Source organism: Silurus meridionalis, chromosome 24 (assembly GCF_014805685.1).
Source record: "Silurus meridionalis isolate SWU-2019-XX chromosome 24, ASM1480568v1, whole genome shotgun sequence".
NCBI classification, from domain to species: domain Eukaryota; kingdom Metazoa; phylum Chordata; class Actinopteri; order Siluriformes; family Siluridae; genus Silurus; species Silurus meridionalis.
The window spans coordinates 19,670,508-19,694,539 of record NC_060907.1 but is presented as its reverse complement, the minus strand read 5'-3'; the positions used below and the strand labels follow the sequence as shown (position 1 = coordinate 19,694,539).

The 24,032-nt window shown below is 40.7% G+C and overlaps 1 protein-coding gene across 17 annotated transcripts in view; it reads right to left on the bottom strand.

The window, feature by feature from the left end:
• Positions 1–1,201: 1,201 nt before the first annotated feature.
• LOC124378499 (serine/arginine repetitive matrix protein 2-like) overlaps positions 1,202–24,032 on the bottom strand; it is a 50,724-nt gene continuing 27,893 nt past the window's right edge. For 5 of the 17 annotated variants that reach the window (XM_046838173.1, XM_046838178.1, XM_046838176.1 and 2 more), the window contains 5 exons: positions 20,509–21,094; positions 19,344–19,399; positions 9,040–9,171; positions 2,722–5,279; positions 1,202–2,622 (listed from right to left, as the gene is read on the bottom strand). The gene's annotated coding sequence lies outside the window, so the exon portion shown is untranslated. Of the gene's footprint in view, positions 2,623–2,721; positions 5,280–7,057; positions 8,838–9,039; positions 9,172–19,343; positions 19,400–20,504; positions 21,095–24,032 lie in introns of those variants that run through there. The other 12 variants (XM_046838177.1, XM_046838184.1, XM_046838185.1 and 9 more) reach the window with 12 other exon arrangements.

Here is a 24,032-nt window from a genome sequence, read left to right as displayed (position 1 = left end):
GCAATCTTAAAAGAGCTATACAAATCACAATGTGCCTAATGGATCTAATAAACCTAATTATGGCATATGTGTAGAGTGTATAATGTACAGTTAGAATAGAATAATAAAATGTCATTTATCTTTATAGCATTTGTCAGGTGCCCTTATCCAGAGCAACTCGCAACTTAACAGCTTAGGGTTAAGGGCCTTGCTTAAGGGCCCAACAGTGGCAGCTGGGCGTTGCTGGGATTTAAACTTGTGACCTTCCTGCCTTAACCAATGAGCTACAACCTCCCCCATCATCAGGCTGTGCTGTTAGTATGGAAGGTCTTCAGAATGCACTAGAGGGAAATAAATAGAGCAAGCTGAATGGCAGTTAGGAATTTCTATGTGTACTAAAAAAAAGAAGAGGAGGCATGGTAGGGGTGGAGGAGAATGGATCCAGTCATGACTAGGTAAAGGAGGTCAATTTGGGATGCCAATTTTGCAAAGCGAGCTTGAGGTAAGCGTGAACATAAATGTAAGCCTAGCCAAGTACAGTCAAACTAAATACTTGTCAATTATTCCTTTTTGGAATCCCACATACTGGTATTCCTTTATTCGCTTCCATGGTATTTAAGTTTTAGCAGCATTTTGTGGTGATCGAGGTGTGTGTTATATATTGTATACAGTACAGACCAAAGGTTTGGACACACCTTCTGATTCAAAGAGTTTTCTTTATTTTCATGACTATGAAAATTGTAGAGTCACACTGAAGGCATCAAGGGCTATTTGACCAAGAAGGAGAGTGATGGGGTGCTGCGCCAGATGACCTGGCCTCCACAGTCACCGGACCTGAACCCAATCGAGATGGTTTAGGGGTGAGCTGGACCGCAGAGTGAAGGCAAAAGGGCCAACAAGTGCCAAACATCTCTCGGGGAACTCCTTTATGACTGTTGGAAGACCATTTCAGGTGACTACCTCTTGAAGCTCATCAAGAGAATGCCAAGAGTGTGCAAAGCAGTAATCAAAGCAAAAGGTGGCTACTTTGAAGAACCTAGAATATGACATTTTTCAGTTGTTTTACACTTTTTTGTTATGTATATAATTCTATATAATTCCACATGTGTTAATTCATAGTTTTGATGCCTTCAGTGTGAATCTACAATTTTCATAGTCATGAAAATAAAGAAAACTCTTTGAATGAGAAAGTGTGTCCAAACTTTTGGTCTGTACTGTAAATTAGGCAAGTCAGTAGCTGTAGGTAGTGTCAGCAAACATACTCTGCCTTGGTCATGCTAAACTTTCAGGACGTTATACTACCCAGCTGTATATCCGGTACAGACTTTGAGACTGAATACATCTCAAGGTGAACTCCTAGCAGTAGAAGGTTAATATACTTGTAAAAAGCTTAAAACAATCACTTTTTAAATGTCCACAGATGTAATAATGCAACATTCCAGTTACCAGGAAAGAATGTCTAGCACTCAACCAGCACGTCCTGTTTACAACTTGGATATCCTTCTCTTTCCCCTGATATCAGTCGATTTAACCGTGCTGTTTCTCACAACAGGCCATGCAACTGCTCATTGCTCCAAATTATTCATTCATTCATTCATTCATTCATTCATTCATTCATTCAATCATTGATTCAATACTGACATGAAGGTCACTTTTCTTCGCCTTGATCTCCAGATGAAAGCTATGGTTACAGCTTCAGGCTTCACAACTGGTGAGTGAAAGGTGTTTAAAATATGCATGACATGACGCGAGAAAGCCAATTAATCTGACTTTGTTTTTTCTTTATTTTAAAGGCTAATTTCAAATGTCGATAACCTTTAGGTAATTTTGGAGCAATAAAGGGATTTCTAGAAGCACTGAAGGGTGGAAAAGGTTATTTATGGTTTTTTGATGTTACTTTTGTTTCTATGCAACAACCTCGATAATGCAACTAAACAACTACATAAATGTCCAGATGTTCTACTTTATTTCCATTGAAAAAATCCTCCCCTAGCATGAAAAACAGATTTACACACTCTTAGCATTCGGACAGGTTGTTTCTCCAAACATTCAGCTGAAATACAGTGATGCCTCTTGTAAAACTTGCCAATTGTTTTTTTCACTAGTTGAGGATTTCTCAGATCAGTTCAATAGGATTTAGGTGCGGTGACTGGGCAGGTAATTCCATGAAAATAACACTCCAGATGACTGATCTCTAAATAACATTTGCAGAGCTTAAATGTACGATTCGGCTCATTGTCTTGTTGGATGATGAGGTCGGTTTCAGTGAGCCGCAGTCCAGCCGGATTTGCATGGTGTTGAAGTATAGAATGGTAACCATGTTGGTGGTTAGTATTCCTTTCACTCAGAATAAGTCTCCAAGCTTGAAAAACAAACCCAAAACAATTTAGCTTGCATTGTGACAGTGTGGCAGTCTGCTAACATATCTCCTGTTCTTTTAGAGAATTTCCTTCTTCTGTGTTTTTGCTTTTTTTCAGGTTTGGTGTAAATAAACAAACAGGGCATCCACACGAGTCCATTTACCTTCTTTCACTGGTGCCTGTCTGCACTCAGTTGCCATTCGGCTGCCTTTCCTCTCATCTTTGCTTGGTGGCTTTCTCTCCGGAGATTGGTGTCTCTCTCCTCTTTATTGGCGTCACCGGACTGAAACAGATTGCACTGATTAGTCTCATCTGCCACAGGTGTTTCTTACCAAACTTTCCGTACGGCTCCACCCTCCACTCGCACACTGCTGGCACATACCCCCACAATGCCCACCGGGCATAAGAGGCAGAAGGTGGTGGAAAGTGCTCCCAGATTCAGAGGAGCTGGTGAATGGGTGGGGATGGTCAGTGGAGAAGGAGAGGAGGAATGGAAGAGAGGGAGAGAAGCTGCCTGTCCCTGGGTACAGCAGCATCTGGACGTCCCAGGAGAGGCGTGGCAGATGGTGGAGTGGCCATTTTCGCCACTGGTCCCATCTCGCTCAGCGTCGGCTGCAGCACTCCTCCTTGGCCTGCTCCTGCTCCCTCCGTGGCAAAGAAAAAGAGACAAACTAAGTTCACCAAGCAGAGCTTTCTTTATTTACTTTAATTTTCACCTGGTGCTTTCCTATCCAGAACACACGCTGGGGCTCACGCACACACTCGCGGTTCTGGGCGCCTTTTCTCTTTGATGTCCGCCCGTCTCACTCGCGGATCATCGCTCTTTCTCTCCTCAGTGCTCGCCCGATTTTCCACACAGACTGGCACACCTTTTACTAGCATCCGCCCAAGTGCACTCGCTGGGCAGTAGTCTTTCTCCGGCGCCTGCCCGTGCTTAGTCACCATTCGCCGATTCTCCCGCTTGTCTCTGCTTGGTGTCTCTCCCTGAGGCTGGTGTCTCGCTCCTCTTAATTGGCGTCGCTGGATGAAACCAAATGCACTTATTAGTCTCATCAGCTGCTGGTGTTTCTTACCGCTCATTCTGTCCGGCTCCGCCCTCCACCTCTACCCGCTCACTGCTGGCACAACATCTTCAACAAACACATTTTTTTTTTACCAGTGATAAAAGCATGGTGGTGAATCTGCAATGATTAAGGCCTTTCTTATTTATTTGACTAATTGATTGTTCTCCTTTCGCATAATTTGGCAATGAAGCTGCTTATGGAGTAGCAGCTATTAAAAGTCTTTCCTCTCCCTCTTTCCTACTTCATTAAAACTAATTAGACAACAATTCAACATGTTATATTATTACTGAGAAACCAGAATGTGCACAGTGCTCTATCCTGAAGATCACTGTGTCCTGGAGAACTCATTATAAATAATAGTATCATACCAGCCCTTGAATGATAAATGGGCCGTTCAGGGTACTGAGCGTGTGCTGACAGTACCTACCTGCTCTCTTCTTAAGGCATAGAGAAACATTGGCGTGGTGGACTGGGCTGAACGTTAATCTACACATCTCCTGTTCCAGCTTCAAGCAAAATCTGAATTACAAAAATCAGTACTCTTTCAAAGGCAATTATTTATGCACTATAAATGACTCAATCGTATCACCATACACAAATCTGACGTCTCAATTCTTATTTTATCCATGCAGTGCCTTGCAGAAGTATTCACCTCCTTGAACTTCATTTACTATGAAAACTGAAATGGTTTTAATTGGGATTATATGTGACACATTTACACAAAGTAGATCTTTAATAATGAAATGGGGCTGCAAAAATCTCACAAATAAGAAATTTCCTGGTTGCATAAGTACTGCTGTGACTCCCCTTAATCAGCCCTGGAACAACCAGTATTACCAAAACTAGTAGAATAAACTGTAAATTATATATAGAAATGTTTGAGGGAAAGGCACAGTGTGTAACTTTAATACAAGTTAAATCATTATGTATTTGAGTGCAAAAATATGCATCATATACTCTACAATTCCACACGATAAAATTGGTAGCATTGAATTCTGTCGGGTTTCTTTCTGATCCATTTGGAAGTGCAATGACGAGGGTTTTTCATGGCAAGGGCACGTGCATAGGAGCATATGTTTTGCATGTTTTGCCTTACAACATATTTCCTTTCAGAAGCAGGAAGCAGAAGCATTTCCGTCCATGCTACATTACCTGCAGAGCTCATTTGAAGACTTTTGGGAAGGAGAAGACTGGCCAGGGCGCTCCATTAAACCCAGCATCTGTTCGACCCAAATTGCAACGGTGCTACAGCAGCAGGTTAAATCATGCAGCTTGCTGCATGAAGGTGCACCCCAAGCTTTCCAAAGCCTCCAGAGAAAGTACGGAAAGCAGGATCCTTAATCAACACGCGTTTACTTTGAAGCTATTATTGCGCATTTGTCAGGATCAGCAAGATGTTGCAAAACATATTGTTAATAATGCACAGTAGATTTTAAGGAGTAAATGTTTCTATATCACAATATTACATATACAGTGTTTGTGAAAAGCTAATCTTTTATTTACATCAGTGGCATCTGGCTCATTAAATGGCCTGCCCAGTCACTGCACCTGAATCCTATTGAACTGCTTTGGGAGGAACTGGAATGCAAGATCAGAAAGAAATCTCCAACTAGTGAAGAAACAAACTGTATGCAGTATATATGTAACATTATGGAGGCAAATATGGTGTTCAATTTAATACCTCATATGTCTAATGCAGCCATGACTTTTCAAATCTTGCCTTGTTTTTGTTTTGACTGATGCACCAGCATTTCCTTTATCCTTCAAGTAGTAAAGCCTATATGAGCTTCCATTTCCCACTCACGGCACATGGTAGAGAAGTAATGAACCATGTGAAAAGCGCCCAAGGCAAATTCCTGACTCTTCTTTTTAAAACCTAAGATGGACAGAAACAAACAAAAAGAAATAAAAATACTGCAACCACATGCTTCATACATTAAGCTTAAACACACTGCCACACACAGAGGTTGTGCTGATATAATCAATCTTACAGCTGTTTTGAAGTTTGATGACACACATTCCTTTCAGCCTGAGGCTGGAACATCAGATAAAGAAGCTCCTGGTGGACTGCAACCGCAGACAGCATATTACAGCATCCGTCTTCTATTCTGTTCACTTCAGCGGATCAGCTGAATCTCTTTCTCGCACCACACTGACAGCTTTTGCTCCTCGTTTGGCTGCGTATTTCTATGTAGCGTTCTTGGAAGTCTTTCTGGTCTAACACTATATTTGTCTGTTCATGATTTCAGGAGCTTGCGTTCCTATTTTGGAAAGACAATCTCTACCCGTGTCTGTATGTAACGTATCGAGGAGAACCTGTGGAGATTAAGTAGTCAGCTATGTTTTAGAGCTGAGGTCAGTAACTGGATGATTGCGGTCGCTATGAGGCTCAAGCAAAGATTTTCAATGGGTTTCACCAAAGACTAAAAAACTGATCAATGAAAGAAGAATAAATGAGAAAGGAGAAAAAGAATGAAACTCTTCTAGCAAGAATCCAGAGCACAAAACAAAAAAGTCAAGTATTTAGTTCATTACAAAAAGCCAGATTTTAAGATTATGAGTTCTGCAGGGATTTGCACTCGTTTCATGTGCACATTCCTCCTTCTTCAGGATGTTTATTCTTTCTTTAAACTACCAAGTTTACATTGTAGTGTTAGGAATTCCTTTACATGTGCTGGAATCGATCAGTTCTGCTGAGCAGCTCAGGCAAAACTGGGGAAAAGAAGATGCCCACCACTACAAAATGATGTTGGAAAGGTCTGACTGGTGTATTATAGTTTAAACATAATAGGCAAATGCTAAAATAGACTAGATAGGCAGCTGGTTCTCCTAACAGAACTCACCCTTGGGCCCCTCCAGGTTGAATTCCGAGTGTGTTATCTGTGTATTGGAAATACAGCCAACTATGATTGCTAATAAAATATAGTCTCCGTATTCTCTTTTGTATGAATCAATGGCGTGAGACCCAAGTGGCAATAACAAGCTCTGGTGTAAAACAAAATGTAGCCACTTCAGCTCTTAATTATCGCTGTGCAATGATATTTAATGGTTCAAGAGTCAAGAGTCATTTATTTGTCATTTGCATAGTTACACTGTGTACACTAGCCGCTGAAATGCTCCGGACGAGGCTCATATTCATTCTTATTAGATATGACTGGTTGATATAATGTTGTGAAAAATGGCTTGGGTTATTAAATAAGTCAATACAAGTAAAATAAATAGTCCACCTGAATAGTGAATATCCAAGTGTCCTTGTGTCACTACTACTAATCGTTAATTAGTCAGATAAGATAAAAACATTTCCTCAGTTTGTTCATGCTCGAATCTGCCAGAAGACACTACCTGCCACAAACAGGTAGTGAACAGGGTGAGTGCAGGGTGTAGTGCTGAAACTACAGGCCAAGTTTGGTAGAGTAGAGACACCAACAGGTCCCCTCTCGCTATTGCATCTATGTGGAGGATCTAGGAGAGATCAAGTCAACTAGCTTTTATTGTCTTTTCAACCATATATAGGTGACACAGTACACAGTGAAATGAGAACGTTCCTCCAGAACCCTGGTGCTACATTTAACAACATAAAGCTACTTAACAGAAAACACAGGGTTGAAGACTAGTAAGTGTCCTCGCCACATAAAGTGCATCATGTGCAACCTGGCGCAAACAATGCAAGACAACACAAGACTGTGTAGAACAAATACACAAAACACAAAATAGCGTAGCCAGATACCTAGAGATGAGGACACCATGGAACTTGTAGTTCACCCTCTCCAACTCCACCCCACTGATCTGGATAAGAGCGTGATCCCATCAATGTGACTTACTGTAATCCATGATCATCTCCTAGGTCTTGCTGACATTCAAACAGAGGCTGTTTCATCACATCATGTTGAAAGTTCTCTAACCTCATCTCTGCAAAATGTCATATCTGTAGAATCCCAGGGTGGTTGTATTTTCAACCAATTTGAAGAGGATGATGAAGCTATGCTGTTTGGTGCAGGTGAACAAGGACTACTAGAGAGGTCTAAAGCCTACATCCATATGTGGTGCACCAGTGTTGAGGGGGAGCATGGATCCTGACCAGTACTGACCAGTCCAGTTATACAGGTGACTGTTAAGTCCCAGATCATTCAGATTAACTATGAGTCTGTTAGGGATGATATTGAATGCAAAGCTCTAATCAATTAACAGCAGTTCCTAATAAGAATCTCTTTTCTCCATATATGCCTACAATGCCTTTGGAATGACATGGTCAGAACCGTTAACGCAGTAAGCAAACTGGGAGGGGTCCAAAGTCTCTGGTACAGATGAGCCGATATGGTATTGGACAAGAGTGGTAGGTGTTCAGACAGGAGACTGCAGTTTTCTTAGGGACAGTTGTGAGCATGGTCAGCTTGAAGCAAGTGGCGATGATGGTCCGACTCAAAGAGAGTGAAAACAACTGCTAAATGGCCAGCACAATCTGTCAGGACCTGTCCATGGATGCCTTCAGGTCCTGCTGTTACATGAGGCTCTGATCAAATGCAATGGTCAGCACATATTTTCACAGCAAGAAAAGAATTGCCTGTATTTAAGCAAGTTTAGAATATTTTGATCTTAAGGAGCAAACCCAGGCTTAGTGTTTTTCCTGGGTTTGGTGCACACACTACTTAGAGCTGGGATTGTCTGTCTACACTGTCATTGAAGTCTGCTTTGCAATATCTGCTAGCCTTTTATAGGTTACATCTGGATTTCTTGTAGGCAGTCCTTTTACCTATGATTTCTGGTTGGGAAATTACATTGATTGCTGGGACAACATCCACAAATCTGGATTTGCTGTAGACCGTACATTCATTTATGCTGTCCCTTGTTGCTTTCCAAGATATTTGTCAGTGTGGGGATTTAAAGCAGTCGTGGAGTCTGGAGATGGCATATTTACTCCATGTGTGAGCAGCAATATGCTAATATGGTCTCCATTGCAGTCCAAAAGCAGGGTGGGGGGGGGTCAAGGTTGTAGCTGTTCTTTAGTCTTGAATCATGGTGATCTAAAGTCTGGTCCCATTTTGAGGGAAAATGTACATAAACCGGTAGTGTTTGAGAAGACCTTTTCATGCTCGTCCTATTGAAGTCCACAAAAAGCAATGAGAGCAGGCTGATGGGGAATCATTTCCTGTCCATTCCTTTGTGTCTTTTCAGTTTAAACTTGGAGTTCAGATTCTCTGTAAAAGACTATTGATAGTACGACATCCTTCGTCGGTCTGTTTGCTGGAGACTTGATCTTTAAACACCCGGAGGACCTGGTCTAATTAAGTACGCAAGAGATGCATTACCAGATGGTTGGAGAAAGAATTTTAATAATCACATCATCAGAATTCCTGAGGCGGTGGATGATGTTAAGGGACTGATACGGTGAGACTCACAGCGACAGGATGGATTTATTTAGCAGTGTTTCACTTTGCTAAAAGGGGACAGCAATGAATTGCACAGTGATGTGTTTGAAAAGTAAAAAAAACACAAGACCATTGGTATGACTAAGTAATAAAACCCTCAAACATGATTATTTCAAAAGTCATATTAGTAATCGTTTCATGTAACACTATCGAATGTGAATAATCCAATCAACCACACAACAAGTGTTTTACTAACAGCACGTCTCTCACCAGACTCTGACGATTTCCTCATTTATAAGCCAACAGCACGATTTAATTGCATGGGGGCTGAACCTCTCACAGGAGGCTTTATAATCACTCCGGAGCCACTGATCCAAACCATAGGCGCACCTGAATCGGAACCTGTGGAGAGAAAAATGAGAAAGAATAAATATGGAGAAGGAAAAGAAAGAGATAGTCTTTTTTCTTTTTTTTTTTACTCCTTCAGAAAAAAACCCTCCATGACTCTTTATTAAGAAAATGCAGACACACTCTTTCACCTGCATGGAAGGGAATGCAAATGAATCAGGGGTTAATTAGAAAAGAGGCTTCGTTTCCTCAGACTTCAGTTGTGAGATTCCACGGGGGACTTAGCAAAGCTGCGGCAGACCTTTTACAAAATCTGGAGGTAAACACGATATGATATTTAAACTCCTCGAAAGTAATAAAAGCTTGTATTAAACTATTCGTTCCATTCACGGCAGGCTCGTGTCCAAACTATATTAATAAACTCGCAAGGCAGCCATGTTGACTCGGGTGAACAAGAATCCCAGTTTGGCCTCACAACACGCCTCCATTTTCCCCTCGCTGCCCAATCTCCGTGCTAAGTTTTAAATCTTTTGACGCGGTCATGAAAGCAGACACCCATTATTTCTCATCTCACCGTGGCAGTTTCACGTGTCAGAAGCACTCAGTGAAGCTTTAATGAAAGCACAGAGGGCTGTTATGAATGCTAGCATGCTGTGAAAGCTAAGCGCTTACCACTGCTTCCTTTCACTACTTGCTGATTCTGTCATGGTTTATAATCCTGCCTGTAATCCTGACCGGCTGGAATGTGAACGAGACAGGAAGGACAATGATCTGAGAGAGGCAAAGATAAAAAGCCTCAATGTGCTCTTAACACAACACCTAGGCTGTCACTACTGCTAACAATGACATAGCAATGTCTATGTTCATTTTTTACTCATAATTCTTAAAATCAGAACTGGTCTTTAGGCTAAGAATTTCAGTCTGTAGTGCATATTATTAAAATTGTTTCATTTTGGCTTTTGATGAACACCAAAACTTTGGATCCCAACATTTTCTCACATTTTAGACAAAGTTCCAGAAAACGATTTGATGCATCTTGACCAACCAGATTCATGAATTGAAGCCTGCTGCGGTGTTTAGAAGCGCCAGGCTCAAGTAATGACAGCACAACGCCGCTGTTGTGTTTTACGAGGCGGATCAGCTGTAACCGGTGGCAGATTGAATAGAATCTACCACCTCGCTCGGAGCTCAGTATTGATCTGCCAGACACGTTGTAAATCTCAAGCCGTTCGCTCAGGATGATTTGCCATGTAAAAATGTTATTTACGTATTGCCGGTAGGTTTTATAAAACAGAAAACACCTTCCAGGCCTGTCCTGTAGCAGGTTGTTAGTTATATACTGTTGTGAGGGTTTAACTAATCTATCCTTTTGTTTTGGAACATCAGAATTAAAGTGTAGCTTATAAGGAATTAAAGAGAGTCGATATTGGAGTAAATATTAGCGGTATCAGAACGGGTGTAGCCAGACCTTTTACAATAAGCCCACTGGGGTGGCAAGCTAGTGTGTACAAATACCTATCCAATAACAATATCATAATCTGTGTAGGTTTAAGATCAATCTCTATTGGACATTAAAGACATGCACCTACGCAACATTTGCTTGTCGTCTAGCAAGCTACAAATAATATATCATAATTAAATACGAGGTGGTATCAAAAGGTTTTGAGACTCGCTCTGTTTATAAGAAAGTACTTTACTTATCTACGTTTGCGCACTATCGCCTTCAAAATAGTCCCCTTGCACAGCAATACAGAGCCTCCCAGCGTTTTTGCCACTTCTGGAACGTGTCCTGGACGTCGTCTTTTCAGAACGTGCGGTTTGCGTTGGAACGCCGCAAATGTGTAAAAACGGCGACCTTCGAATTTGATCTTAATCTTCAGGAAGAGGGCGAAGTCTGCCAGAGCCAAATCTGGTGATTAGGGTGGGTGTGTAAGTGAGATCACATGGATCGTTCTCCGACGATCATCATGCATGAGTTGCTGAATGGTTTCGACATTATCGGTGGTTGAGTTCTTTGAAGATCTTCCGGATCTCTCAAAACACATTGAATGACTGGTCATGGCATCGCCGTATGTCAAACGGAGGTCATGTCAAATGTGACAATAGCAGATTTGCCCGTTTTCACACAGAATTTTACAGTTGCTCCATGTTGAAATCGCAACCATGGTAACAGACGTGTTCGGAATAGCAATCTGTTTTAATACCACCTTGTACATGTCCTGATATATGCTGGAGTTACAATTTAGCAAATGGGATCTTGAATTTAGTGTTATTCCTCTGAGCAATTATATTTATCCGGAAAAGTTTGGTTTATTGCATAAGGGGAAGAGGTTTTATATAAGCTAGCTAAACATATTTGCTCCTGCACAATATTAGCCTACACTTGATGGAAAATGATGATACCTTTTTGTAATGTAGTTTATTCTTTTCAAAAAGACATCGGGGAAGTAAATAGTCAGGGAAGTGGTAGCTCAGAAGTTGTTGGATTTGAAGGTCATGAGTTTAAAATCGCAGCACCTCAAATCTGCCAATGTTGGCAAGGTTTCTTCCTCATAACATCTAGGGAGGTTTTCCTTGCCACTGTTACCCAAGGCTTCATCGTCAGAAAAAATGCACATAATTCACTTTAATTCTTAAGTTCTGTAAAGCTGCTTTGAGACAATGTCTATTGTGAAAAGCGCAATATAGACTTTTTGCTGCATTGTTCCAATGTTCGTGTTGTGCTGTTGCACATAACCACTTAATGTAACGTGCTGTGTATAGATCTACTTGTTCGGATTTGTTTATTTTATCTTGTGTTAATTGTCGTTTCACTGAGAACCTTGGTTCTGGAGGTTTTATTGTGTACTGTAGTGAATTTGGCTGGAATGACAAAGCCACTCGACTGGACGTCACTGAAATAACATGCCATTTTTAGTTTGCAATTTAGAACTCCCTGCTTGCAAATGAACACACGCCGGTGGATTAGCAAGGCCTTCATGAGCCAAATCCCCTGTGTTAGACCAGGAAAAACAAAAGGATACAATGAACTCCATTAACAAGCCATGGGAAAATTCAACACGCTTCAGTGTTAATCCTTCTAAAGCCAGTGCCTGGGTGTGTGTGTGATTATATATATATATATATATATATATATATATATATATATATATATATATATATATATATACACACACACACACACACACCCCAACAGTTTGCAAACAGATGTCCAAATTGTAAGTTAAAAAAGCAATAACTCTCTATTATAGTACACATACACATATTATAATTCAATATATACTGCTTTAATGTATATTTCTTCCAGAGTGTAGTTTTTACACCATTACACCTTACATACACACACACACACACACACACACACACACACACACACACACGCTAAGGAAATCCGATCAGTCATTACCCAAAGGGCAACAGGAAAAAATCAGCTGAAGCGGTATTTTTCAAGCCTGAATGAGTTCCTGCATGGTGTACGGCCTGTGGGGACTCTTATTAAAAAAACAAAAAAAAGAAAAGAAAAAAAAAGACGTATATTTGAATTCTTTTCCAGCTGGAAGGCGTCATAAGCATGTTGAGGATCTCATGTCGACCTCAGGCTCATAGATCAGACACACATACACACAATCAGTGAAACTTGCTAGGGGTTTCATGTTTAAAAGCAGGTCACAAGAGCGTCATTAATTCAACATTAACATTTGTTTCAGAACTTTCCTGTCGATTTGCTGTTTCTTTGTTGACTGTGTATTGTTTTAATATACAGTATGTCAGTGGGAATTAAAAACAAAAGATTCTAATAAATTACTTTGATGCATATGATGTAAGATGTTTACACTTATTCCAACATATTCCAGGTTTCAATATGTTGTAAACTAGATATATTGGACTAGGGGTTCTATTATACATACACATTTCCCATTTCAAATACATGTTCCAATAAGTTTAAACATTCTACATGAGGATCATAAAGACCAAAGTAATTTATTCCCACGTGCTCTCCACGAGAGACTGGGAAAATCAGCCAAACTAATTATTTATGTGGCAGATGCAATTCCGTGATAAAGCCGGGGTGCGAGATTCGAACCACGGTAAAGCGGGGGGTTGCTGCACATCTTATTTCGGGGACTACCCGTATATATTTTTTGTATTTGCCAGGCGCCCTTATCCAGAGCGACTTAAAATGATCAGGTACACATTATTTCCAGTTACACAACTAAACTGTTGAGATATCAGGACCTTGCAGTGGAAGCTTTGAACTCGCAACCTCCCGAACCAAAGTCTAAATCCATAACCACCGAGCTCCCACCTCAACAAAATCATCGAACAAAATTTCGCAAGGGAAAAACTAATAAATCCTCTCTCCAAATGTGTGTGACATTCATTTGACAAATCTCATGATCAAATCTTCAATCATTTCACAGCACAAATGATTGCAATCGACAATCATTTTTATAAGCGTCGCTCATACACTGGTTTAAACGCCGATTCCAAACTTTTGAATGATATTCTATTCAGTATATTTATGTGTTTTGGGTTTTTTTTTAATACAGTGAAGGTTGGGCAATAATTGTTCGAGGTCTCTAGTGCGCAGTCAAAAGCGTTGCACAACAAGAATTCAATAAAGAAAAGTGGGTTCTTTTACAAGAGCACAATGACAGAATCAATAAAAAATATATATGAGGCTGTTTATTACTGCAGCTGGTGTAGCGCTCTGTGTGTAAGGGGTGTGTGTGCGGTTTAAGTGTTTAGCGCTTTTATTTGTCAGCACATTTCGCTCTAAAGTTTTGCTCTCAGTCAACTGCTGTCAAACGGCATCTTTGTGACTTTTCGTTTCGCGAAACAAAAAAAAAAATGGATTCAAATGATAATTGAAAATTTGTACATGTATCTGACACCGGTATTAAAAGCACTACTAGGAATAGGAATTAATAAACTGTACCAGAAGTTACATTAGGATTTACACTCGGAAAACAATGTTTTCGTATATATAGGCTTGTGTCATGCACTTTCTGATTATTCAAAACGCCCTATTTGTGCATCACTTGTGTAGTTAGTCCGTTTGTTTCACGTTCTTTATACTCTTCTGTCAAATTCCCTTAGTTTTCCTCTACTCACGTCTCTGTCACAGCTCGAGAATTATCCCTCTGTTGCTACCGGATTGTGTTCACCTGTCTCATTTTCATTTGTTTAGCTTCTCTAGGTTCGTTGTTTAGAATATTGCTATGCAATAAACTAAATGTATTTAGCATGTGATGCTAGCACTGAAGTCCGTACTGATGTCTGAGGTCCAACTCCCGATGTGTGCAATTGCAGTAATATCTGTACACCGCATGACCCAAATTCATTATCCTGACAGATATACAAATATAATCACAGAAGTACAAGTGCAGGTACACACAAGTAAATTTGCCAGCATGCATTTTGGGTGATTGCTGTAACAGTGAATTGAATCAATCTGACAGACCAGCCTGGGAGCTAACCTCCACACTTCGCTCTGTTGCACCGCAAACACTCCGGGGAACGCCGCTGCACAGACACGCATCAAAAACATCAACCCTGATTTCGCCTCATCACTCCCATCTGGTGCAATCAGGTCTGGTTTCAGGTTGTTACAAAAAAATAAAAACCACGCAGAACGCACTTCAGGTTCTGCATTGCTGAGCTGTTCCTTAAAGTCCACAAGGCTTTATAGAGTTTAATAGGATAAGCATAAGTAGCTCTTATAGATGCCTTTATCGTCAATGAGATGCAACTGATAAATGTAATGAATTTTATTTTATAGATTTTATTTATTTATTTATTTTTACAAGTTTATGAACAATAAAATATCCAGCTGTATCGTGACAACGCACACAGGGCACCTGGAAAGTTTTCACAGCGCTTCCACATTTTTGCTATGCTACTGCTTTATTCCAAAATGGATTAAATTCATTATATTCTTCAAAATTCTACAAACAAAACCCAATAATTACCACGTGAAAAAAGTTTGTTTCAAATCTTTCCATATTGATTTCAAATGAAAAAAACGGGGGAATTTTGTTTTTTTTTTAATCACATGCACATCACAAATAGCCTTTACTCAACACTTGGTTTGGACCCCAAAATTTAGATGATATCGAACAGTAAAAAAGTATAGCTGTGAAAATAGTCCTAGTTGTAAATTTGGCACAAATCAATGCTTTAAATATGAATATTTAAATTTATTTAAATATTCATATTTGTTATACCTTTTGTGTAGTGAGCCCATTAAATCGCACTTCATCTAGGACTGCTTTTTGTTTTTACCTCAACAGAGGTTAAATTAGACCATCTCAAAGTACCCTAGGGGTGATATGGTGACATTTGTGATATTTGGTAGATGCGACTATCCAGAGTGATGTAAGGTGTAAGTCCAACATCGTACCCACTTGTGTGAAGCTCCAATATATTCTGAACTTAAATTCGAAAAGCCGCAGTAGAGTAAAAGCTGACAGCAAAGATGATATCAATAAGTGTGACATTGTCATAAAAGGTTTTGAGTTCTTGGTGGCTGGAATCATTTCTTGCACAGTGTTTGCTTCGAACGTCGAACCGCTTCGAACTGCTTCGCTTTATTTATCCACCATAAATTCAACTCCTAAATAGGTTCGAGCCAATGTCATGCCAACATGCTTGAGGCCTAAAAGCGGTGCAGATGAAAAACGATTCCTCTTTCAGGCCAACTCCTGTTTAACTTCGGAGTAGCACTTAATTACATCTGAGGATTTGTGGCCTTAAAATCCCAATTACACCTGTTTAGCTCTGCTCTAAATATGGCCCAAATATAACAGTTACAGCAACACAGGTAACACAATGTGTCTGGTGCATGTAAAAACAAAATCCCAGATGCTTTCTCTACTCACACAATTAGGTATCCTTCTCTTTTTTCCCCCCTCAGTCCCACTAGGTGCCATAGGCTGCTTGTTTTGCCAGTATCTTGCAAGAAAAAGCCTCAGAGGCAGAGCAGGACCTGGAATGTGTTATGTAGAAATTGTGGTACTGAGACAAATGTCTTTTGAGGACAAATGAGTAATAATTTTTAGGAAAGCAGCTTGGACAAGCTATGCTCACTTTAGAGACTCACAGGAAACCCTTCAGACAGGAAACGTGACCGGTTCGGCTGATTAGCTACATTTTGGCGCCTTCTTTTCGATGGCTTTGTCTCTATAAAACCATAATGCTTGATACGATGTTTAATGACGAGTATATTGAGGTAAATACACATATAAAAAAGTGAAAGTTCACAATAATGTCCCCAGAACAGTTCATGGTTGCTCAGCTCACCAACCACATACTTGCTGCAAAAAAGTGTGGAAGTGTCTAAAAAAATCGGACGTGTAAATTTCACTCGATGGGATTTTTCTTTAAGAGTGCATACTTTATTAGGTGAATAAATCCTGTCTTTATGAGAAAAATTCAAATGCCAAATCACAAAAGAGAGGCTGTCAAGGTCAACAGTAGCAGTGAATTCGATCCCTATAGCAAAGTCACAGTGAGTGGAAAAGAATGAAGGTCATCCCGGGCACCTGCTTTGAAAAAGGAACGGACACGTTCAGGTTCTGACGGCTGTTATAAGGGATCTCATTTCTCCCAGCCATCCCCTGACTCGTTTGGAAACGGACAAAAAGCTTGATTTTAGTAAGGGAGACATTTGATATTGCAATCTTCTATCGGACACGGTTGACGGCCGTCTCGCATAATGAATTAAGGCGTTTCAATTAGACTGTCGAGTTAAATAGGCTTCTGGCTCCTGTTGTTGGACAATAGTGAGAAACGTTGATGAGATGACATGAATTGTTCTGCTGGATTTTAAAGGCAAATTATACTCGTTCTAACTTCATAGTCCATAACAAATGTGCCTTAAGCAAATTCCTTAAGCATTCTCATAGATTGCAAATTACCCTTTCATCAAATGTACACCGATCAGGCATAACGTTGTGACCATCTGCCTAATATTGTGTCCTTTTCTGCTGCCAAAGTCGTGACCCGTCAAGCATCATCATCATAAACCTCTTCAGCAGTTTGAGCTACAGGAGCTCGTCTGTTGGATCGGACCACACGGACCAGCCTTCGCACCCCACGTGCCTTGGCCGCCCACTACCCTGTCGGCCGCCCACTACCCTGTCGCCGGTATACCACTGTTCCCTTCTTGGAACACTTCCAATAGATTCCGACCAATGCAGACCAGACACATCCCACAAGAGCTGCAGTTTTGGAGATGCTCTGACCCAGTCGTCTAGACATCACAATTTGGCAATGCTTGCCCGTTTTTTCCTGCTTTTAACACGTCAACTTTGGGGACAAAATGTTGCTGCCTAATTAATATATCCACCCACCAGCAGGTGCCATGATGACGAGATAATCAGTGTTATTCAATTCACTAATGCTACGATGTTATGACTGATCTGTGTACACTTTGTAGACTAGCTTGTGGACATCTGACCATAAGATTGGTACGTGCTTCTTTTTGACATCCCATTTCACATTTAGTCTCCAACTGCTGAAATAAACAACTTCACTCTTCTGGGAAGATGTTCCAATAGATTTAATGGAGATAGGCTATATAGCAGGAGAAGTTCCACTCCAACCCATATCTTTTTACGGAGCTAGTTTTTTGCAATGTTGCATTGTCATGCTGGAACAGGTTCAAATGATGGGATAATCTCAGGTTTCCACATCCAAAAGACATTTTATCCAATCATATGCCTCCAAGTGTGTGTGGTAGCAGCTTGGAGAAGAACCACACATGGCTGTGGAAGTAAGTCAGGAGTCTCTCTTTTTTTTATCCACATGATTACAACATCTCTCCTTGTTCCTTTACAGTCATTTTGCACATTACTGATCACCGAAACACAATAAGCAAATATAGACTTTATGTACACAGAAAACTGAGGCCAAGCTCCAAGAGATTTTCAAGATGTAGCACGTTGTAGCTTTAAGAAAGCCGAAGCTGATTCGTGCTCCTGCTTCATGGATGAGATGATGCAAGAACGAGGCTGGTGTTTAGATGTGTATCCCTGTCTGTAAGGTTCCCTCCGTCCCTGCACTCCCTTCACCTCCGCGCTATTCTCCATGACAGCCACGAGAGCCCCGGAAAGCAGAGGCCATTCATTAGTATAGACGCCGTTTGGAATTTTAAACGGTGGCTGGTACAGAGACAGCATACACAGTGTGTTATAACGGATAGAGCCTTGATGCTTAACACACACACACACACACACACACACACACACACACACACACACACACACACGTCCACAAACACACACAGCTTCATCAGCTAATCTCTGGAAGCGAATCTCACCGGGACTGTCAGAGAAGGCTGAAGGGCAGGATGTGATGAGATGTTACCAGACAGAGAGAGAGAACAGGTAAACATTAGAGGACAGCTTGTTATGGTCACTCTCAGGGACACAGAGGGACGAGGTGCGAGACGGTGTGTGTGTGTCCTGTGTGTGTCCTGTGTGTGTGTGTGTGAGAGATATTTTAACTGCAAGTATAGCAGTCAGCCTCTCTAGAGAGTACAAACACTTTCACCTTGTAATGATTCCAAGTAAATTGATGTAGGGTTGTTGCGATAGTGAAGTCTGGGAGGATATGCATCTTTCAGTGGGACTGAGGAACACATTGGGGACGCATCCGCCACTATCACCAACCCGCACATGAGACACGCCTACTCAAACGGGGCTGATAAATATGGAGGACAGAAGTATTCACTAAGGGTGATTCATGCAGAGGCCACACCTCCTATCCTGGGATATTTGGTACTTACTTACTTATATACCTATCTTTATGCTGTCCTTTTTTCCTCCATTCCTTCCCTTCATTCCCTGGTACAAAGAAAGGAAGAGGAGAAGGAGGAAACAAAGAAAGGAGGGCAGAATGTGAGGACTGTGCTTCTTTCTATTCTTTTACTCATCCCTTCCTTTCTTCCTTAATCCTCACTTCCCTGTTTCTCCTTCCTTCCCTCCTTGCTCCTTCCTTCCTTCCCTCACTTCCCTGCTTTTCCTTTCTTCCTTCTTCCTCTCCTTCCTTCCTTCCTCTCCTTCCTTCCTTCCTTCCTCACTTCCCTGCTTCTCCTTCCTCACTTCCTTCCTTAGTGATATTTTACAGAATGTATATTTTTGTTTGTTATAATTATGATGAATTCTTCCCCCTTTTTCTGACTTGTGGAAAAAAATTTAAACATGCAAAAACATTTCACTTACTTTTCCTGGTTTTCTTCTTTTCTTTCAGGAAATTAGCGCAGGTTTACTCATGTTCCCTGAGGAAACACATTCTTTGTTAGTCATGAGGAGAATAACCATAATTATATATACAAGATAATAAAATTAGTAATAATTGTCTATGAAGAGAATATATATCAAGCTCTCATGGACTTTTCGAGTTTTTCTTTTAAAGCTTAAATGGTGGTCCATCTGGTCCTGGCTGGAGGGTGATGTTCAGAAACAGGGTTGCCCTATTAACTTGTTCGCATAAAGTTGACAATGGCCAATGGCTTCCTCTGGGTCTATGAGTGAAGAACTTTTTGAAACTTCTTTTCTATCTGATTAAAGATGACACTAGGTTCCTGCTCAGGATCTCCTAAATTGTGTGTGGACATAAAGAACTTCTAAAGAACCTCCCAGTGAGGATACTGGCCTCCAAGTTAAGAGTTTAAACCTCATTAAACCTCTCGAAGTTTTCAAGGGCTTACGATAAAAAAAAAAAAAAAAAAGTGCAAAAGGCAGCAAGTAAACGCATCGCCACGTAAACAAGACGAGGAACATGCGGCGAGAGAGAAGTCGGCTGATTAGTATTAATAGCGCTAACTTCACAGAGATTGCATTCAAGCGTCGAACAGTTTTGTATTATTTATGACCGGAGCGAAAAGTCTAAGAGCGCGGAGAAAACGCGTTCAAGGGAATTGCAAATGATTTACTTCGAGTTAATCAGGACGGCCCGCGAGCTCGGTGCAAAAATATATCAAAAACGTCAGCAACATTTCTGCATCTTTATTACATTACACTTTTTTCGACACGGTTTTTCTCCCTATTTTTCCAGTCGGGAATTTTGTTCCCCCTCATCATCCGCATGCTAACAATCTCAGTAGGATGAGGCTAATGTTATCTGCACTGTCCATTGTACGCATTTCTGGGTTTGTGGTGTGTTCATGACGGATTATTGACGTACAGACACAAAGGGAGCTACGTGAATAAAGTGCACATTACGATGCATATTTATGTCATAGTGCATTTTTGATGCTCTAGTGGTATCGGCTTGTTTGAACGATTTGCTCCGAGGTCTCGGAAGACAGAGACTAAGAAAGAGATGCTTATTCACTGTCAAAAGCCAGGGTGCAGAAACCCACAATTTATTGATCAATATACCTACTCGAGTCGACACGAGATTGCTCTTGACACTCCGGGCATGTTTTGGAGGTTAGTTGAGAAGCTCTCGTCCTGCCTGCCGGCCAGACATCCATCCTCATCAGCGCGTGTCCCTAGTGTTCTCTCTTTAATGAAAGGATCTATGCTGTAGCGCAGACAGCGGCTGCTCTCAAACCTCTTTTAGCACTTCGTTCTGTGGAGCTCCATCACCGTGTTCAGAGTTACCTCTGGGAAACAAAAAAATATACAATTAATAACTAAAAGCAGAAGTTGATACAACTAAGTACTGTATTTCTGGAGTCTGATCAGATGGAAGGGGTTGACTACCAGTTTCGAGACCTATAAGTTTAAAAACATTTAAACAATCATCACTTAGCCATGCATGCTTACATTTAAGCCAAATATCCATCTGGTGGGGAAATGTTTTGTAGTGAATACAGTCATCATTTCAACATCTGTGCAGGAGAGCATATGATGTGTGTTATACTTATCAGGAGCCCATTGAGTTCATGTGTACTGGTCCTACAGGTTTCTACAGATCCAGAGAAGTGTTTGAAGGAATGCTGCAACAGTCGATTAGTACCAATAACCTGAAAAATATGATCAACATGATCAAAACAAGGTCTCTGGAATGCTTTTTTGTCTTTAGATAATCAGTTATTTATCGACACTTATAGACAGACGGACATTGGCAAATGAGTTAACGAGTCGTAACAAAGAGTGAATCTTTCATGTTGTACTGGACACGCATTAGCAAAGGATCGCAAAATCTCCGTAGGTTGTGTACAGGGAACAGAATGGAGTAGTTTACCCCTTTTAATCAAAGTTCCCTCGTTCTTTTATCACGTGACTCCCATAGACACTCTGCAGCGCATTACACAGGAAACGGAATGGTGCATTTCATCTCATCCTTTGTTCTCGAGCCTCTTCCAAATACGCTATGCAGTTCTGAATACATATATAAATTATTGGAACTGTCGCCAGAGTTTGTGTATGTAGACATATTGGGTGATCTGAGGTAACATTTTATTTTATTTCTGACCAAAGGAATGAAAAACTACATTTTTAAGAATAAGATTCATATAACTGGGTCAGTAAAATAATCCAATCTTGTTATCACTATAACACAGCTGGATCATTCCCCTGTTTGGAAAGACCTGACACATTAAATCTGAGTAAGCAGTTATATTTTCAAGATGGGGTAATTGACACAGACCCCACACACTCCATCTACTGCCGCCAAGACACTTCCTCCTATCTCAACCACCGCGAGGAAAATGGTAGATAGCGAAATGTTCAAATGTACACAAAGAAGCGCTATTAGCATTAGTAATATAGATATTTAAAAAAGAAAAAAAAACTTTTAAAGATTAAATATTATGTGAGAACTGCAAAGCGTATCCACTAGCCTAAAACCACGCCGAGCTGCATCAACAACCGCTCGTAGCTCCGCTAACACACCACTAGCCTTAAGCTATCATTACACACTCTGGTGGAGAAGTGCACAAGGAAATGAGCAGCTCAATTAAAAAATAAATAAATAAATAAATAAATGCTAAAGCTAATTAGCATAGCCGGCTCTTTTGCATGCGCGGCCACGTTTATGACGGCGGAGCATCTGCTACAGGCAAGATTCCAATGTGGACATTAGCTGAGTTTAAATTTTCACTGGTGTCAATAAAGAGACATTTCCTGCATGCACTGATTTCATAATAGCGCTGCTCTGGCTGGGGGGAAAAGAAAAGTTTGTGCTTACAGGATGCAGAGGGGCTCATTAGGCTGGAAATAAAAAAAGAAAAAAAGGAGCACGTGGAGGGCATGCAGAGAGACTGAGAAGGAATGGGGTGATGAGAAAGAAAAATGATAAGTGACCTCTATTCACCTTTATCTATAATGTCCTGGAAATTCTCAGGAGCACATGCGACCCGATAACCTTGTGTCCTTTAAATTTTAATGCAAACCTTAGATTATGTAGGGAACGAAACACAGTTGTGTTGTGCCGTTATGATAAAATAATCGGGGTGGTGCGATGGAGCAAAGTTATCCTGTTTTTAAAAAAAATACAAATATATATATATATATATATATATATATATATATATATATATATATATATATATATATATATATATATATATATATATTCACTTTAACAAAGCATCGTGCCACTGGATGAGTTGGCTTATCTTGTGATCAATCAAAATTCTTTAAATTTGATTTGTCATTTACTGACTGGAGCGCAATATTCTGATATACGGAATAAGTGGCCGAAAAATGCATCCAAACAACGACGTGTTTTCTCAACCTACCCGATAAGAATCCAGACTTTGGCAAAATGATTGGGATGCCAGTGTTTCCTCGACAGCTTTATTGAGTGCTTTAATTTACATACCAGGCACACAGACCCTGGAGAAGATCCAGGAAGCGCACACCTTTCTCTCCGGCATATTCCTATCGATGCCAAGTTGGCCTCGGAAAGTGCTAATGAGATCTGTTATAGCCAATCTGTTCACCAAAATGTACTTCCACAGCTAATTAGTTCATCAATAATCCATTCCGCAATTATTTGGCACCCGACTGAACGGGAATGAACATCCAATGTTCCATTACATGACCTTGCTGCTTTATACGAGAGTCTGTTTGAGTACAACAGAATCCTCGGTGCTAATCTCCTTTACATTCATCATACCTCCATTAGCATAAACTCATCCATTATTATTCCTCCCCGTGTCAGACATCATCTCTAAATGAGGATCCGCTGCCAACCCGACTGTCGGTGTGACCGGAACAACCTCGGACAACAGGGACGTGTCTCAGGTGTGTGGGGGATTGATGTGGCCGATACCGCTTCGTGATGAAGAGCCGGTGTCTGTCTCGTGTACACAAGTCATCAATTCACAGTGGACAGGTGACTTGACAGTGGCACATGGCTGAGTAAAGTCATACCCTATGAACACTGAAACATGACAGGAAGACAATGAATGACAGTTTACAGCATGTGTACAGCTGTCAAATGTAATACTCTGCCTTAGAAATGAACAGCAAAACATAAATGGAAGGTTATTTGCAAAAATTTCAGTCTGGCTAGGTCCATCCCTGTATATAAGAACCATCTCGCATTTTGAAGACATGTTCTGGCTATGGGGTAGAGGTTTCTCATCAAAAAGATATAATTAATACACAGAATTGTATAAATAAAACCCAAAGCTTATTTTCCAAAGGTCACTGTAGCCATGATGAAGCCTCGTGGATACCTCCAGGAGGCAGAACAAACCAGAGAACAGAGAATCCAGAAGAAACCAGGCACAAGAGCATGGGATGACACCCCCCACTATTTCCACCCTACTTTGATACCCTACTTTCTATTAGTCATCCCTTGTTTTTATCCACCCATAAATAAATATTTCATTATCTTATTATTCATCAAGAAATTACCCAGCTACCTCATTAGCAGGACTGGAAGGGACAAATCAGCTAATGAAGGTCCAATGTGCTGCCAGTCACAAGTGATTTGTTGCCTGGAACTTG